Source organism: Numida meleagris, chromosome 4 (assembly GCF_002078875.1).
Source record: "Numida meleagris isolate 19003 breed g44 Domestic line chromosome 4, NumMel1.0, whole genome shotgun sequence".
NCBI classification, from domain to species: domain Eukaryota; kingdom Metazoa; phylum Chordata; class Aves; order Galliformes; family Numididae; genus Numida; species Numida meleagris.
The window spans coordinates 2,826,243-2,845,994 of record NC_034412.1 but is presented as its reverse complement, the minus strand read 5'-3'; the positions used below and the strand labels follow the sequence as shown (position 1 = coordinate 2,845,994).

Genomic DNA, 19,752 nt, shown 5'->3' with positions numbered 1-19,752 from the left:
TCAGTGTAGTGAAATGAATAGGAGAAAGGAACTATTTCTCCCCAGTTTTAAGCCTTCATCTCTGTCCCATTTTCTAAGCATAAGGACAAGGAAACCAAACACCAGGGATATCTGCGTTCTACACCTTGTCCTCACAGAAGTCCATTGCCATTCTGAGCCACAGGTATTCTATGACAAATGGGAAAAAAAAAACAACACATGAATGACTGTAGCAGCAACAAAAAGCCCAACAAACAGCCTCTTTGCAGCCCTGCTCCCAGGCCAACCCCACGCAATATTAGGAAACATTTCTTCTCTGAAAGAGCGGTCAGGCAATGGCACAGGCTGCCCAAGGAGCGGAGTAGTCACTGTCCATAGAGGTGCTCCAGAACCATGGAGATGAGGCACTGATGGATATGGGCAGCGGGCATGGGGGGATGGGTTGGGGTTGGGTTGGACGTTCTTTGTGGTCTTTTCCAACCTTATTGATTCTATGATTCCGTGAACTGCAGTGGGGTGGTGTAGTGGGAATGCTAAGTCACGGCTTGAAGCAGCGATTGAGCACCTGGTAGGAAGGCAGGGCCAAGCCAGGGGAGCTCAGGTGCACACAATGCAATGCACCTGGATGACTGGAAGGGTTGGAGGCAGGATCCACCCCTTCCAGATCTCATTTAAGGGTTGGCAGTGGAGGTGAGGGCATCTCACCTGGAGATCCCTGCATACCTGGTGGCTTTATGAGTCTTCTAAAGGTAAGCAGCTTCTTTTTCTTGTTTCTGTGCTCACTGCTATCACATCTAAGCAGATCCTCACTCATTGTAGCTGAAGACCTTGCTGCTTGGCTATCTTGTTATGCTTTCTATCACGTTACAGGTAGTCATTCCTTCCCCTCCTTCCGGTGCTGGAACTGGGTACTAAATGCCAAATTAAAAATACCATTCCCTTTGCAGAATTTTGATAACAGAGTTCTGTAATGACTAAGCAATCAGTTCTGACGTGCAATGCAAATCTGAAGTTAAAAATGTCATTTTCCTGCCAAGCCAATTATGAATCATTAGACTGAAATAAAAGCTCCTAACACCTTTCTCTTAGCTTTCAGGGAAAATATGGGAAATTAAAATCTCTTCAGAAAATTGTCACAATGTCATACACGTTTGATGACTTTTTTTTTTCCAACTAGTCTAGTGCTTGTAAATTATATGGTTTTGTTGTTGCATCTGGAAGTGCTACAAGCTAACAGATGTAAATTACCTTAATGGCTACAAATATCTTCTGAAGTGTATTGAAACTACCAGGTACATGGATAACACACATTTCATTGGCGTGCTAGTCATCAAGACTTGAAAACTGAAAAAGCAGTAATTACATACAAGCCAAAATAAACACAGAGTTGGTTTGCATACATATTTATGATTAGCTATGTTTTACAGGCTATTTAATAATTAATAAGATTAAATCTTTCTCTAATTAGAGAAAAATACTATTGAAAGGCTATTCCTCTCTAGCTACACAGAAGGACAAAGTATCTCTCCCTAGAAAGAGGAGCTGATAGGAGCCTCCAGTAAACATCAACTGCTTTCTAACCTACAGCATCTCTTTAGGCTTTAAGAGAAAATTGTCAGTATTGATGAAGTTACAGAAAAAAATTCTTATTTTCCCATCTTCTGAAACCCAAGGAGATGACTTTGACTTTCTCTCTCTTTCTCTGAAGTTGCCCGATGAAGAATGGTGTTCTAGCAGAACTGGTTTATTAGTGGATGTTTTTTTTCTAAGGAAGAACACACAAGAAAGCAGAAATAGTAAAGTACTCTTCCTTCTATTTTCTCACTCAGAATTCTCTGAGCTCCACAAATTAAGTTAAATTTCACTGTTGATGAGGAAGAGGGAAGCGAAAGAGAAGACAACGGGGAGAAAAAAAAGGAGTAAGGCAAAAGTGTTTAAACTTCCAGGACTGCACTAAAGGCAAAACCTGTAAATGGATCCATTTCTTCATAAACACAAATCTTCCAGAAACTGTATAAAAGCAGTGTTTAACTGCCACAGTACTTGCCTGTGTTGACAAAATAAAAAAGCAATATTTGCAAGGGAATGTTTGTAAATCATCGCTTTCACGGGCTATAGATTACAGCAGGCGCAAAGATGCTGAGCAAGATAGTAAAGCATTTTAACCACACGATTCCAAAATGCTCCAGGTCAGAACTGCAGGGCTAACCTAGAATAAGATCCCACCAAAATCCCCAGTGTCATGACTTCTAGACTGGGGAGAAGCATCACAATCCATTGTCACAATATAGAGGTGCTGCTCCATGGATAGTCTCAGAAAGCTTGCACTGGGATGAAATACTCCTCCATAAGTGGGAAATGTACACTGATGGTCTTGCAGTCATCCTTACCCACCTCCTGCCACCAAGGGAATATCTCTGTGCATGAATAAAGGAGGAAAGGCTCTACTTATTCTCATTTCCTCGTTATGAATGCACAGGAGGAATTTAAACCGTGCTGTTCCAAAAATACAACCTGTATCCTTTCCTAGTGATGCAATTAGCGCAGCTTGTTGACTGATTTCCTTACCATGTATCTGAAGCCATGTTATTCTCCTCAGTATTCTTTGCAGAGTTCTTGTCTCACGCTCATTCCCAGAATAAAATATCTTTTTAATAATAACCCCAGTGATAAACATGGTACCTGCAAACCCCCACAGCATGTGGGAAGGATTGTGAGACGAAGACTATGCACAGCGTGCACACACTCCACAAAACCCTGGACATCCTCGTGGGCTTGCTTCCCCATTTTGGTTTTGTTCTAGTGCAATTCTTTTGACTTCAACAGGACTGGTGCAAGAGAATGGAAATTCTGGGCCAAATATTGTGTTATTTACATTGAAAGCCAAGTGTTAGTCTGTTAAAATTGCTTCATATTTGATTATAGGAGATAAAATAACCTTTCTAGTGCAGGCCTACAGATTGTACCATCAAAACATCTCAATGAACGTAATGCAGATGCAACTGCTGCGAGACATTACAGTAAGTGGGGAGGTAACACGTGCTGACAATACACTTAAAAAGCTAATTTTCTTTCTAGAGAGAGATAAGCCATTCCAGATTTCCTTAATTTCTCAGCCAGCTTCAAGTATAACACACGTAAGTATTAGTAAGACTGCCTTTTCCTTTCCCACTGTCAGTTCACATTTACTAATTTATAAGAAATAGTTTACCTGTATTTAAATGGAAATTACCTGACTCAAACCCCAGCTTTAGCGCGAGCTGCTGCCGTGCTAACCAATGGGAGCACAACGGTGGCCTGGAATAGGAAACAGCTTCCTACTGAAATCTCGTTTATCGTGTTGTACCACCTCCTTGTTCTCCAGCGTAAATTACCTGCAGAGATTGTATTAAACAAATTTCTGGGTACCGCACTGAAGAACAATATTGGCAATTTCATAGTGATTTCACAGCACTATGTGTGTACCACAGGGAAAAAAATATATATATCACTGCAAAATCCAGTGTGTTACTTTTCCACAACTGAATTTTGCTGCTCCTTAGTCTGTAATTAGTCACTATGAATGTTTAGTGGAAGTCTCAGTTTCTTCTTCCTCTTTAAAGGCAGCATAGTCAGAATAAGCTGCAACCAATAATTAAGGAGATTGGACTTGGCCAAGAACCCAGGAGACTGAGAGGACAATTCAGAAGTGCTGTCCATTAGCAACTTGTATTTTCACAGAGTACCTTAAATTGGTTGGTTTTGGAAAAGGTATTATTTAAGTGTGATTAAACACACCCTTTCATGTTTATTTGGATGATAAACTCTTTCACCTGCATGTAGGGATGTCTGCCCTGAGATGTTAAGGGAAGCTACTATTCAGAAAGTGAATTTACCTGAAAGATGCTAATGTGAACACGGAAGCACTGCAAAATAGCAGTAAGAAAGGATGATGTGGAATCTTCTCAAAAGAAAAAGCATAATGGTGATAGTGAGAATGGGAAGAGAAATCTGCTAAGGCAATAGCAGAATTGAAGGCAGATTTGGGTCCACCACACCTTAGGAGAGAGAATGGTAGGACTGAGAAGAACATTTCAAATAGAAATTACGTATATACACTTCAGGAATGCTTGGCTGCTTGCAGTTCCAACCTGTCTTTGTCAAGAAGAAGCCTAGTTCATTACCGAGATAACGATGCTCACAAGTGCTGTTCAATCAAATTAAACCCTGTTCTGCACCTAGAAAGTTAAGAATTGAAGTGTAAGGACTGAAATATGTTATGAGTTTTGTCAGTGAAGGGGTTTAAAAATAGATGGAATCTGTGATGTTAGGTGTGTCATCTGTCCTTTATCTTATATTTTAACCTAGGGGTTAAGCCACGCACTACGCAAATGTGGGGCTCTGATTCGAAGGCTTTCTCAACCAAAGGTTTAAAAGTTGATCCACCTAAAATCTCAAAGCGTCTACAGCCACTGAATCCCATCCTTACCAGGCCCCTTGGCTTGGCAGCCTACTTGATCACTGTGTTTTCAGAAAGTGTTTTGTAAAGTTGCCTGTGTCTTCTGCAATGGCAGTGACTGGAAAGGAATTTGCTGCAGCTGCAGAGCCTGATTGCAAACGACAGCCTGTGCTTCCAGGTGGTGGAAGACTCATTTCTGGTTTGGGCTGCTGTAGGTTTCTGTGACAAGCTGCTTATGCTGGAATGGTTCTGACCAGCACTGAAGTGTAATTCTAGTTTCCTACAGAACTTCTAAGTAATGCAAAAGATACTCGGTTTCGGTGCATAAATGGTAACCAGTGCATTTTGGGATTAGCAACTTTTGGCCTGAACGCTTCAGTTCCATCTCTTTGTATTGACTGGAAATACACTAGATTTTATTCATAGAGTATGCATTCAATCATTGAAGAATAGCATTCTGGAGGTAAAAAGCAGAAACATTTAGATTAACATCTCCATAAAGAGAAGAAGGGTATTGTGTGCTGTCTGATTTCCCATAACAGTCATGGGATGAGAAGGCTACTCTTACACTTAGAGCTGCTAACTTGGGTGTGTATTTGCTCAGTACATATGTAACCAGACTGACCATTATGGAGCTCCGCTATTTCAGTCCGATTCATCCTTATTTTCCCTTTGGTTTCTTCTCTTTGTTCAGTATATTAGTATTTAGATGAATGAGTGAGCTGTCATTTGGCGTTTCAATGCTACCTCTTTGATTTGTGTGATAAAACAGCAAGTGCAGCAAACAGCATCAAGAATTGCCTGCCGAAATGCTGATTTACTATTGCATTGCTCAGTTCTGAAAAAGATCCTGAAATAATGAATCTGTGGCACAAAAAGAAATCCCTGACTAGACTTCCAAGGCATTACAACCTAGTTTGTAATAGGGTTAACGAACTTTCACCTTCCAGTATGTGGACAAACAGGATGCTTTTAAGCAGAGTTCATGTCCAAGTGCAAAAGTCTAAAACATGACATGATGGTGTGGCTGTATTTCAGCCTCTCCCCCTCCTCAGGTATATAACATGTGTGGAACGGAGGGCTGCTAGCATGATGTCTGTATAAACATCAGAAATTAAAACTATGAACTGAATTTTTGGCACTTTGCGAAGTTAGAAAAATAACAGAGTGTATATATTACATTGAAAACAGAATTTTATTATTTGCTCCCAGTGCATAAGAGTTGCAAGGTTATATTTATGCCTCTGCACACAAAAGCTTCAACAACAGTAAGTTAGCAGTGAGTTGTGCTGTTGCATGAATTCATACCTCCCAGACACTTTACTATATTACCAATTTATTCTAAGGGTGGAATTATTGAATATGGCATTAGAGATACACGGAATATTTAAAAGGTTAAGTGGTAAAAATAGACATTTCATTTGAAAAATCCAAAGCTGTTTTAAAAACTTAAGTACAGAAGTCCATAAGCCCAGTGCTGTAACTGATGCTGCATCACCGTGGGGCAATGATAGAAACGCAGGACTGGGAACCTGTAATTCTATTTTTCTGGCTTGTTGTAGCTTTGATGCTGACATTCTTCACATTTCTCTAACACTGCCTATTTTTTATTTCATGCGCAAACACAGGTAGGCTTTAATCGTCATGATTATCCTGAAAAATGAATGCTCACTTACAGAAGAAAGCTATTATTACAGCTCTCTTGGTCAGCTGAGGTCACAGTGTGGGAGGATTCTGAGTCGAGGCAATTGCAAACACAGTGAGAAGGGAGGGAGAGTCCTCTGTGTATTGAGCAAGATTGAGTGCGTCTGTCCTGCGCTTTCCAACCAACAATAAAATAGGAGAATGAACTGCCTCTAAAGGTGATCAACAAAACAATGCTAGGAAATGTTATTCTGGAAACATCCAGTACGCTCTTGAGCTTGGAACTGCAAGGAAGCATTTCTTCTTTTACATTTCCAGATCAAAAATAACTACTGAAATGTCAGAACTTCTGCTAGGACACAAACTCCAAATTTCAATGTGATTGCTGAGGGTTATTTGTAGGGAAAGTTGTGCTGTGGATGGGAAAGGCAACCCGTACTGGTACTGACAGTGATATGAGTATATCTACGTGATATGAGTATGTCTAATCTGTTGCTAGCGGGATCTTATAAAAACGAGATTCTTTATTAGGTAAGAGACTCTTAGTTTCCTTTCAGTCTTCCTACATCATTATACTAAAATACCTACACAAATTTTTGCTAATAACAGTTTGCTCATACGGAATCATGTATTTACATATTGTAATAGCCGGTCACTGGAGCACAAGATCATTTCTTTATTTAGCTTGTGCTCTACAGCAGCATGTTTCCATTTTAATAAAACAGTGTGTCCCTGAGCCATGATTAGTATGCGAATTTTCCAAGGTAAACTTTTCTATTTGAAGAGAATCACTTAATAGCTCTCTCCATTTTACTACACATTGCCTTCTCTTTTTATGCCGCTGCTCTCTCCTCTACTGCATGACATAAGCAATGGAAAAAAAAACAAGCAAAAAGTATCCTCATAAAAGATTGCCAAGGGATATCAAACGCACTTTGAAGGCCGTTATCTCCTAAATATGGGTACTCACTCAAGTGACTTTGGGACTGAAGAACTTACGCAGCCAAAATTTGGCTCTGTACATGCATTTAAAAAAAAGTTATAAACACTTGGAAAGGCTATAAAGTTTGCTTTTTTTAAAGTTTCAAAGTCATCCATACTGAGTGAGTGCAATACTGCAAAGAAGGGGGTAGGAAATCAGAAAGCGCCATGCATAACAAATAGGGGAAGAAAACAACGTGTATATGGGAAGATGTGAGGAGTTCAGATTTTGATGTCTACGACGGTCATGTTTGAGGCATTTTGTTTGTCTGCCAGGTTATCTGCCTGCCTACCTGTTAGGTGGCTTAAATACGTGAGCAAAGCAGAGCTGACAAAGCCATTTTGGTAAGTGTCTGTGGTCATTATCACTACTAAGTGTAGCATTATCGCTGCTGAGCCTTTGATCAACTTGTTGCCTAAACTTTGAGTGATTTGTCATTTCTAGCATGGAGATGGAGTGAATCTTAGAGTTAGCTGCTTGTCAAAACTGTGACTAATGAACAGAGGAGTCTGAAAAATTACTGAGAGGTTCTTTTCCTCAGCATCTTAGCTCTTCTTTGTGTAATGGCGGTGGCTACGAGCCGTGGTTGTGTCGTGTTGCCTTCCCTTCCTTTGCTTTGTAAAAATGAACAAGGACAGAAATGGAACAAAGCAAATGAGAGCGGGATTCGCATCTGGGAGTCACCACCAAATCGAACTGCAGTACCTGTGGCTCTGCGAGTGTCTGGAATTGGACTTGTGAGGATGTATTAGACTGAAAAGAGAGGTTTCCAAGACGTGGCTTGGTACTATTTGGTAGCATTTAAAGAACAAAACAAAAAAAGATCTTCAACAGTGCAGGAGGTGAGGTACTGGAACAGGCTATCAAGGGATGTGGTTGATGCCTTGTTCCTGAAGAGTTTCAAGGTGAGGCTGGATCAGGCCCTCAGCAACCTGATCTAGCTGTGGTGTCAGTGTTCACTGCAAGGGAGTTGGACTAGATGGCCTTCGGAAAAGTCCCTTCCAACTCTAAGGATTTTATCATTCTAAAGTAATATATTTATTATCATTGATTTCTAATTCCTATTCAAAAACTGGATTAGTGGAAGAAGCGTAGTATTTTGTCAACATTTACAGGGGATAAACAGAATGGCAATGTAATTATACAATTATCAGCCTGATAGAGACTCCAGGTCAAATAAGGCAATGAGTGATGCAAAGCTCATCAAGCACAGAACTAAGAAAGTATAATTAATACCAATCAAACTCAAGTTTATGAAGACTAGATCATTACCCAACTAACAAGGTAACTCTGTGTAACGTAATAGCTTATTCATAAAAGGTGACAACATAAGAAAGCTTTATTTGGGATTAATTTAAAAAAGAAAAGCTGGAAATTCACGTGGCAAATAATGCAACCAGCTTGATTACCTGCCAAGGCCATAACTGTGCATAGTCATAATGGGGACAACCACCCAGAGGTGCAGTGTGGTCATCAGCACCCCACAGGTACCTTCAACCTGCACACCACACCGTGCAAGGGAGTACAAAAAGACAGCACACAGCACGGTTATTGTGATCAGCTGGTAATTTATTCAGTAATTAATCACAAAATTTGCCCATATTAATTTGCTCTTTCCCGTCTCCCTTTCCATTCCTGAGGTCCCTATAGTTTATCTTCGTCACCTGGTCCCGTTTGAGTGATGCCTCTATGTATTTATCAATCATTTTCACCTGATAAAGTTTGCCAATTTGTTCGTTTTCAAATAGTTCATTCTCCAATGCATAACACCACATTTCATGCTCTTAGGTTATAAACAGCATCTACTATTTATTTGTCAAATGTCATCCGCAAATTTCTCTGTGATATTGCCGCCCTCTTCTTTTTACAGTGTATCCCATTTTCTCAGCCAGTTTCATTAGCATACTTCCATTTTCCTCCAGAGGACTACAGAAGACATCAAATAAGATCAGTTCTTAGATTGATTCTTCAGAAATTCCATATTTGAGTCTCAGAGTTCCTTGCAGTGCAAATCAAAACAAACTTAAAAGCCTACCAGAAACTACATGGTGAACAAGGTTGAAAATGTATTATTCAGGCCAGCAGATAGAGATAAGATTCAGTTCTTGGACACCGGCATATAAAGATGTAGCTAAAATTAGAGGTATTATAAAAATAGTTACTAAAATTAATTGTGATGTTTTACTGCTTCTTTAAAACTGAAAATACTCTAATCCAGACAGTATTTTCCAAATATCACGAGTTAATTTGAATCTGGAAAGTAAGTCACGGGTGCTGGTTTAGATGGTAAGAGCTTTTTTTTTATCTTTTCTGAGAAACCCAACTTGATATTGAAGGTGTGCAGAATTCCCAATTGACTGAGATGCACCTAGCCCTTCTGTATGGACCCTGTGACCGTGGAGATTCGCATACAAGATCCTTATAGACCTACCTTAATTGGTCGGTGTTTTCCAGAGAGTTACCTACAACTCAGTGGAATTCTTATTTTATGTCTTCTAACGTTCCCTTTGATGTTGCACAAAATGATCTAACGGTTTTAACTACCTATTGCTCCACACCTGTGGTTTTTTGGACTGCACAAAGCATAGATACCACCAGTCTTTTGTTTCCATGTAAGTTCATTTTATACGCCTGTGTAGGACCTGACAAATCGTTTATAGGACAATTTTCAGAACGGGTATGCTTTCGGTTAGAGTTGTGCACAAACACCGCCTCTTACAATTAAACCCTAGGATTTCTACAGAACATGTAACTCTCTGGTTAAATCAGTAGCGTTCACAAGTCAGAACCTCAAGTGTGAAATTGCATGGAAAGCCCCACATCCATCTCCATTTTGTTATGTTTGTTCCAGTATTTTGAGAGAAGTAATGCTTCGCTCTGGACTAGGAGTGCCATTAGCGCACTCAGCTATGTGATCACAGTCAGGACACTATTCCAAAGAATGGGGCACGCCGTGCCACGGAACACAAAGCAGAGACATACTGCGGAAGAACAGTTCAAACACAGAAGTTTGGATAAACCAAGCTCTTTGCAGTTCTGCACCACGCTTGCTTTAAGATGCCAGAAGCTTCCTCCAGACAGGCCAGGTATTCAAAACAGCCTGCTGGCAGCAAAGAGCCGACTGCCAGAATCAGGCAAGAGGTCTGTATTTCACAATGAAGTTCCTGTGATACTTCAGATTTATTTTTCTGCTGAAATTTTAAAAATAGGATAAAAGAGGTCACGGATACAGGTAGGCAATCCAGCGTAGTGAGGGCTGCAGCAGAAGACAGAATCCTGTCTGTTTTCTTCTTATTATGAAATAAGAAGGGAGCTATGAATCATCGCAGCATAGACAAATCATCTGAGGCATCTTCAAACAGCTGCTTGACTGACTGCTGTAATGCTGCCTGTCATTCAATGAGAAGAACTGCGGCTCATGCTTACCAGTTGATAGAAATGTGCCCAAAGCCAGACTGAAACCCTTAACTTCATCAAACAATGTGATTTTAGAAGCTCCTCAATTAAAGCCTCTTCCGAGCAGACGAACGGACCTCTGTGTAAGCCAGGTGGGCACCAGCATGGCAGATTGGAAGGAGCTGTTGGGAAGGAGCTGGAAAACAGATGCAGAACTGCAAGGGTTCTGGGTCACCAGAGAAACTCCTAATTCTGAACTGCTGCCAAGATTAGCAAGTTTAGGTTGGGAACAAAATGGAAAAGCAGAAATGTATTGATGCCTGCTTCCCAGGCTTGCCATCTCATACAGTCAGTGCAGACAAAGCACCCCAGCAGCTGGATCCCAGTTGATCTGGAGCCCACCTTGAATTTCTGGGCATTCCCCCTTCTCATTTGTATTACCATCTCAGCATAAACAACATCATGTATAAAGCCCTTCCCACAAAGCAATGTCATCCCCTCAATAAAATAAAACAGGAATTATGAGAAAAATCATGATATTCACATGCGAATATATTCACTTTTTTCCTAAAGTCAGTGTACGGCCTATTCCTGCAAAGTCATCTGTCTGCAAAAACCACAGCTTCTGCCAGAGGAGAACGCTCAGTGGGAAGTTGAGGTCACATCAGTACCTCTTTCCATCATTACAGATATTCTACTATGAAGACTTCAGCATCCACAAAGGTAACTCTTGTTACTTTTTTTATTCTTTCTTTTCTATGTGGATGCTGGTACACAGGTCTCAAAGAAATGACACTTCATATAAAAAACAAGATATAAAGATTCTGTTATCAGCATTAGCTCTCTGTGTAGTGCTTTCTGGGGTTCTGTGATGGCAGAAGATTGAATTTCCATGACAACATTACAAAATATATTCCTTTTTGGTTCGTTTAAGTTGGTACTCTTTGCCGAACCCAGCAGGTGATGCTGGCAACTGTGAAGCTCAATGCATACTGAAGTCAAATGAGATCTTAACTGCATGAAGATTTAGGATGAGATTCTTAAATGGCTTTCAGGGTTGCAATGAGCACTAACCAAGAAATCTGTAGCTCTCTCCTGGTTTATAACTCAGTCAAATATAAGGGATAAAAATACAAGATAGCATGATTTCTTTTAGTAATCATAACGATTTCTGGCACGTATCTGTGGCTGAAGATACCACCTATGGCTCTATTCTCGTTTCAAGGCTGTTACAAATATTCAGTTACAAATTAATTACAAGTATTTTGGTATAAAGGTCTTTTTGGAGGAAGAATATCTGAGTCTGTTTGAGCTTTGAGTCTAACTCTAACGTGCTATGTAATTTTAGCACCTTATTTTCCTACTACCTGTTTTTCACTGTAGGCTTGTCCTGTGAGACCCAATCCTTTAAAATTCTTGAATAAATCTACTTTTAATTCAAAAGACGAAAACTAAACAAAAGGGAAGGAAACCACGAATCTCCCGTATTCCAGCACTTTGATTAAATAGAGTGTTAAACATTTATCAGAAAAAAAAATCCTTTGCCATCAGTTCCTAAAATGAGGCCGCTAATATTTTAAAAAATGAAATTTCTTACAGGGTTTCACCCAGCATAACCTAAACCTGAAATCTGTTAAATCTGCCATCTGTTTCCTATTGCATCATGCACTGAGTCAAACTTCTCAAGTCTTGGGGATGATGCAGAGAAGTGTGGAAAAAAAAGCCTTTCTGTATTAGATTGTCAACAATTACTTTGAATTATGTTCTTTTCCAAGGATAAGTCATATTTATAATGTATGTGTTATGATTTTTGCCATGAAGTATTTATTAATGTTTTGCTGATTGAGAACGCTTTTGACAGAGCTATCACCTAAACTTCGGCTGAAGACAACGTTTCAAAACAGCTATGAACACTAAAGACCATAAATTATTTGTAGAGAGAAGAACTTTGCATCTTTCTAATCTCTATCTCAGCTCCTGCGGGCAGAGTTGCCCATGAGCCCTCTGATACTGGGCACTGAGTGCGGTCCTTGCTGAGCCACAGAGCCCAATAAACCCACTCCTCCCAGTTGTATCCCCTTCCACATCCTATTCAGAAAGCCTTGTTCACATTTTAATGCTGGTTTCTCTGACATTTTCAGCCTAAGCCAGGCTCTTAGCACTATCACAGGTAGAAGAGTCTTTCAAGCAGCAACCATTGGCTTTATTCTGTCTTATGTTCTTCATCTGCTTGCTTTCCCCCACTGCTGCTCTCGCCGTATGAGTCCATGTTAGCGCTGGGCAGAACAGCACTTACAGTTGGCTGGGAGCACAGCCAGGTTTTCCCCTTTTCTCTTTCTTTATTTCTGGTGACCATTCGCCTTTGTAATAGAAAGAATTCATGGTGTGAAGTGCACGCTTGTTGATATGTTTCTAGCTTTGTAATTGCACTGGAAAGATGACCACTCTTTGCTTTTGGGGTAACCGCGTTGCCATGAATGCTCAGTGCCTACAGCAGGGCCAGTTTTAATAGCTGAGCCCTTGCAGAGCCATTTCTCATCTGAGGAGAAAGAACTTACATTATCTTGCCTGTAATCAGGCTCAGTACAGGGCTGAGGAATGCAGTCTCTTTATGCCAGCTCTGCTTGTGTCAGTCAAAACCTATTAAGCTCACCTGTCACTTAGCATGTGATCTAATTCAGCCCTCACAATTCCAGTGCAGCCAGTCTCAGCCTTGGCACAAGCTTTCAGTGCCGGATAATGATATTCTGAGACATTTAATTTCAACCCTTATAAAACTGCTTAACTGAACGTATCGCTCTCAGCTCTCCAGGTACCTAAATGAACGTCCATTTCAAGCTCAGAAGAATTAAATTCACCTGATCCATGACACTGCTCTCAGAGCCTCCCAGCACCATGGTGGGGATGGGAAAAGAGGGGCTAGCTCTGGTTGTCTGCACACCCCCAAATTTGCTACCTCTTGGTCAAAAGCTCTTGGTCCCTCTTCTATGAAGTGGGCACTGCAAGGCGCCCGGTGGCACAGAACGGCTGCTGATGGAGGCTCAGCCCTGGGATGCTCTCAGGAGGTCAGAGCTCCTGGGGCAGAGGCTGCTGCTGATGTGCACTGGGAGGAAAGGGCAGGAGACCACGAATTTGCCCCGTGAAACACTGTTCATATATTTACATAGCTTCTTACAAGATCTTCATTTTTCAGACTCGGCGTGGGTGATTGATGAGGCTCGGGAGGCTGTTACAAGCATTCAGGGAACAAGCTGTGTCTTCATTTAAACCGTAATAGCTCAAATGCCAACGTCCTTATGCACGTTCATTATTTTAAGCCCACTACCTCAACAACCACCAACATGATTTCATCACCAGACCAAGAAAAGAGATAAATTTTAGATGGCAGGATATCCAGATGCATACGTACACACCTGTTGCTCACACCAGAAGACTTGCATGGAATGGCATGTCCTACAACACCACACTTACCAGCCAGCACCTATGTTCAGGAGCACACACGTATTCCTTTAATTACAAATGCTCTAGAATGTCTTGGTAGTCAAAGTTTTTTCCTTGTTTTAAAAATGTGCTCATTAGTATTTAGGAATAGATTCTTTGCACCCTTATTTTTGGCCTTAAAGTGGATCAAGGGAGGACAAAAAAAATCCCCGAATTTTATTTTGAAGTAAAAAGGTTTTAGAAGCTAGTATACAAAGGCTATCAAAATCCCTAATTAAAACCCCAGAGACTTCTGAAAACTCTAAAAAGCACTTATCTTCTCAGAAGGTATATCTTTGTTCCCGGTATATCTGTACTCATAAACTGGAAATAGGTGAACACACTTTAGGCTGTGTAAATTATTGCCTAAAATCCCATGCAGCATGCACAGATACATTTCATTACAAAGGTATTGTTCCAAATGTAACAAACATTTCCTGGCTTAATGCGTTATCTTCTTTGCAAGCCTAAATATCTCCTGGATGCAAGAGTTGCAAAATATACCAACAATTTTTCACCCTTTTGCTGCACTTTCTTCAAAACCAAATTAGTTGTAAATTCGATAAATAAAGTTACAGGTAAAGCAAAGGGAAAAAAAAAAAAGAGAACTGCTCTAAATAAAAGGAAAAATCACAGCCTATTATTTTCTGCGGGAATGCTAATATCCCTCTACATCACAAGGACTTTTGAACTACATTTCTATGGATGCTGGTGGGAAGTCAGTTTATTTCTCTGGTGTATTAAAGAGAATAATTTATCTCTCTCTCTCTCAAAAAAAAAGCATATGCAAATATCTTTTTCCAAATAAAAGCATTCTATTAACATTCGCATTTGTGAATAAGGTAAATGTTGTGTAGCACTCTGATGACAGCATTTATATAAGCAAAATGCAGAACAGCATATTCCAAATGATCGTTACATTAATTCCATTCTGCCTTTGCTAAGATGGTAGCAGCTGAAATTAGGTATTACTCTCTAAATATGTGTACTTTACCATTATTTTATATAGTGACACGCCGGTACCAATTTCATCACCTGTTTGTTTCTTCAGAATTACAGAGACTAGATTTAATGAATTTACTTACGCAAAACCCCTCTCTTTTCCCTTTCGCTACGTTCCCTCAAAGGCCACACGTCAGCTTGAACAGAAAGTGGAAACAGAAATCAATTCAGACATTGTTGTTTCAGTTTCTAATTTTCAGCGGGTGGCTAACGCGGAAATGCTGCTCTGTGTCTCATCTCCATCTTTGTGGTTTTCAGGGCTCAAAAAGACAAGGGTACAGCTGACCCGACGTAGTGATGGTTCAAGGCGTGGTCAAAGGCATGCAGTAGATGACCGTGGTCATCGTTTCAACCAGCATTTCTGTAAGTTACCTTAACTTTAATATTTTCAGTGTTTTATTCGTAATAAAACCCTTGGATTTCTAGAATCTGTTCTGTAGAATGTGTAGAATGGCGTTTTTGCAGCTACACAATTAAAACGAAGAGGCGATCCTTGCTGACCACAACTCTGGGCGTTCAGAGAGGACTTTGAAGCTAGGTTTAATTAACAGTGCATGGCTTTGGAGCACGTGTCCATGAACCAGTGCTTGCTGCATTAGCAAGGTCTAATTACTTCCCGGTGCCCCAGGCACAGGATGACCCCTTCCCAGGCTGGGCAGCAGCGTGGCAGCTGTGGAGTGGAGTGATCCCTACCAGAGGGCTGAGCTGGGAGTTTTGGGTCACAGGAAATTACTTTGTTTAGAGCAGAAGGTGATTATTGAAAAACTTACAACAACTTATAAAAACACAGACTCACAGCTTGACTATTGGTGTAATTTACTTTCCTAACTTGAGGCTGGATTTGAAAAAAAAGGTCAAGTTAAGATATGTATTGACTGCGTAATATTATTTTAGCATTCCCCTTGATCATATCTACTGGAACTGTTTGCTCAGAGAGAAGCCGCAATGCATATACAGGAGTAGATCTGAGGTGAATATGCAATTGCTGAAATTCGTGAGTCAGAATTTTAAATACTGGTACAGATACGTTCTGGTGCCCTTACAGTATCTGTTGTACTGTATATAAGGACACGAGCTGCCAGAATGTCTGCATGTTACATGGAGGACTTCATAAAGGGTTGCTGCTAGTAATGCCTTGAAGAAACCCAAGATGGTGACGTTTAGCAGCTGAGGATAGTTTGTGTCATCTGACTCCATCCTACCCAAACAGCAATCCTTAAAGCTAATCACGATGGGTACCAGCAACCGAAGCTCACAATACATCAATCACAATGTATTCAAAAGTCCAAAGAGTTAGAAAAGCAATGCTGAAACTAAAAGGCAAGCTTTGTTAAATATTGAAAATTCAGCCACTGCTTCATGGTACCAGATCTTCTATATTCATCTATATACGTACAAAAATATTTAACTTCTGTAAATTACAGGTGGGGCTTGAATCCTCATTTTGTGACTTACTTTTTCACATAAAGCTGGAAATAAAATTCAAAATGAAAAATAATAATTCATTTTAACGCCTATCTGCAGTCAGGTAAAAATATTCTTTCTAATATATGTTTGGTAAATTCTTGGGTTTACTACCATGGGAGATCAAAATATTTACATCAGGTGAGAAGTGAGACAGCTACCAGGATTGTTAAGGGTTTCCCTTCAGCCAAATATGTGAATTATCACTGAAGTTACTGTTATTTTCCATGAAATTTAGAGCAGCTAGGAGAACTGTGCAATTTTTAAGATGTTCAAAATCCAGTTTTATACTTGTCTTAATCACTGCAAATGAGTTCGTCGCATGTATAAGCCACCATCTGCTCACTGATTTTTCAAATCTCTAAACGTAAACTCATTGTGATATTATGTTCAGAGTACCATGTGTGTAAGAGATTCACACATAACTCCACGAGGATTCAAGACTTTTTGAGATAAATCAAATACTGCAGATGTACCCATACATTTCAGGTATCTCGAAACACTGTTATGTGTCCGCAGTGCCACCACAAATAACACAGGCCATGATGCCATAAAACAAATTCTAGTCACGTGGTAGTCCCTAATTTCACAGATTAGAAAAATGGAAAGTGCGAGAAAAAAAAAATAATAATGATTATAGATGCTCATTGGCTGGACTGGAAGTACATTGGCTTATGTTACTGAATACTCTTACCTTAAAGGACAAAGCTAAGAATATACAAGATCAGCCTCTCCAACCAGCTGCTGAAAGGCGCTGTTGACTTCAATTTGCCTCAAGTACTTGTGAGTAGTGACGAGGCTTAGAAATCCACAACAAATGCCATTCAATTTGCGTGGCCATACACTATTTGCTCATCAAGTCAGACAGGCATACAGCTAAAGTAGTCTTCCCGCTAAACGAGAAAATATATTAAATCTAAACCTTTCATCAAAAGGAGATGTAAAGGCAAAAAACAGTAACAGGCTCAATGTCATGGCATGTCTATTCGATGGCCCTCTTTTCTGATGAAGCTGATGAATTTGATGGTTGGACTAGATGATCTTAGTGGTCTCTTCCAACCTTAATGATTCTGTGATCACCATTTGAATTCAAAGTTCTTTCCTTAACATCTTTCGGAGAAGGCATTTTGTCAGGTGACTTGATCAGGACTTGAGCTGAACTGCTCTGTTCTGTGTTTCAAAGCATTTTTCAGAATATTTTTGCTAGAAGGAAAACTCTGCAGCGCTACCTGCATTTTTTCATTTAGTAATGAGCAATTATAATGTATGCATGTACACCACACACACATAAGTAAGGAAAAAAGCAAACCTCACTTAGTTATCATAAAAGGCTTTCCAGACACAGACAGCTTATGCATAATTTCACAGGGAAATGGCTTAATGAACATAAGAAATTAGTAAAAATCCAAATTGTGAACATTCTCATAGCTTTAAAAACAACAGCAGAAGCAACAACAGAAACCACAAAGAAGCAAACCCCTGTCCAGATAATTTTCAGCCCAGGAACAAATTCAAAGCCAGAGATTCTCTCTCACAGGAACCCCATTAATACCCTGCTGAAACAAATCTGAATTTAATTCAAACTCTGTGGGTAACGATGCCGTCTCCTTTCCTCTTTACTGTTACACTGCAAAAACTCAGGAATTAGCTTTAAGACTAGCCACCTGCTATCACAACAGACTGCCAAAAACCAAAAGTATTCTCTTTACTTTTTTTTTATTATCCTTCTTTAGGCTTATTATTCCTGAAGATACAATTTCATGAAATTTTGTTGTTTTGTTGATAGGCAAAACTCTACATATATTTTTCTTCGCCCACAAGAAAATCCCAGATTACTGCCCCCAAAAATCACTTTTATGCCTATCAGTCCCACCCCATTTACTTGCTGGAGAAAAAAAGGCATCAACAATTCAGTCAACAGGAGCAGTTAATGAATTTAAAGCAAACCACCCAGTTTCTAGTGAATCCTCATGTTCAAGCCCATACCAAGTGCAGCTCTGTGGACTCTCATTTCAAGAAACATTTTATTACCTTCATAATTTCAGGAAGGTAGGATACGAACAGTGCTACCAGCGCAAACCTCCCAGTCTAACACAAGAGAGTTTTCTCTACTCCTCCTAAAAACTAAAGGATTTGGCAACTTTTGTCAGAGTATCTGAAGACTTTCTTAAACTTTTGTAGAGAGATAAAGGTACTTTTCTGTTCTAAGGAAGCAGATAACCACTGCCACTCATTAGATGACCAGTTTCTCTTCTCTCTCCCCTTCTCTGCCTGAACTAAAGGCAGGCTGTAAAATATTGACAAAAAACAGCAAACAAATGGTTTGACTTGGCTCTGAAACTCTTTCAGCACTTTGTACTTGACTAAAAAGCTGCATCCATCATGGCTACCTCCACTACGATTTCAAATGAACAATGACAATTTGGCTCCAAATTGTGAGAAAGCCCTGTTTGCAGGCAGGCATGCAGAATTCATGCGAACAAAACTGAAATGATAATTGAGTGAGAGTTTTTGAACAAATGGTGCATTTGGCCTAGTCAATACCCCTCCGTGGTTCCAATTCTGTTTGTCCAAAGAAAGGATTATTTCCTGAACATTTAGATTACGCTGAATGCGAGCGCTCACACGTGCACATGCACAAAGAATCCCTCACCAGGAATAATTTCCCTTTAATACAGACAGTATAGCGTCAAAAACTTGATGCTAAAAATGCTCTTCCTGAGAGCCCAGTTTGTTTGTATGGGCCACGGGAAACTACTCGCAGTCAGCAGCATGTGCTGCTCCATCCAGGCCCCCTACAGAGCCACAAAGCAGCAAAGCACCTGAGGAGCTGCAACGTAATTCCACAGCCCAACCATTCTGCATCACCAGTATGCAGCGCATAGGGATGTACAACCCCAACCCATGCTCCCACTGCACGACCAAATTGGAAATATATGTGAAATCCCTTTTCTAAGCGTCCTGAATTGCGAGTGCTATTCCAGAAAATGCTTTATTTCTGTGAATTTACATCAGTATTGTTACAGCACAGTTTATGGCTGGCATATAAGGGAAAAGTGCCTACATCATTTCAGTACAGTGTAACCAATGGCATTCTGGACCACGCTCATCCTTCCCTCTAAAAGTATGACTAGATATAGGTATGAGATTAGTCCACATAAATCACATTGTGTCCAGTCTTGAAGTGAACACCATGGCATATCTGGTTCAGCTTCCTTAATTCACATCACCGAACTTGGTTTTACCTATTTACTAAGTTCGGTGATTTTTTTTAAATCAGTGTCTGAGTACAGCTGCTTAATGGAGCTCTCCCAGTATCCACCATGCCAGGTTTGACTCTTCTGGATTTCAGCTTATCCGCTCAGAG

The 19,752-nt window shown here is 40.1% G+C and overlaps 1 long non-coding RNA gene across 1 annotated transcript; it reads left to right on the top strand.

Moving 5' to 3' along the window:
- Nucleotides 687-11,004, top strand: LOC110398235. The gene is made up of 3 exons (XR_002438275.1): nt 687-728; nt 3,058-3,116; nt 9,359-11,004. It is a non-coding gene; the product is annotated as an uncharacterized LOC110398235 (long non-coding RNA).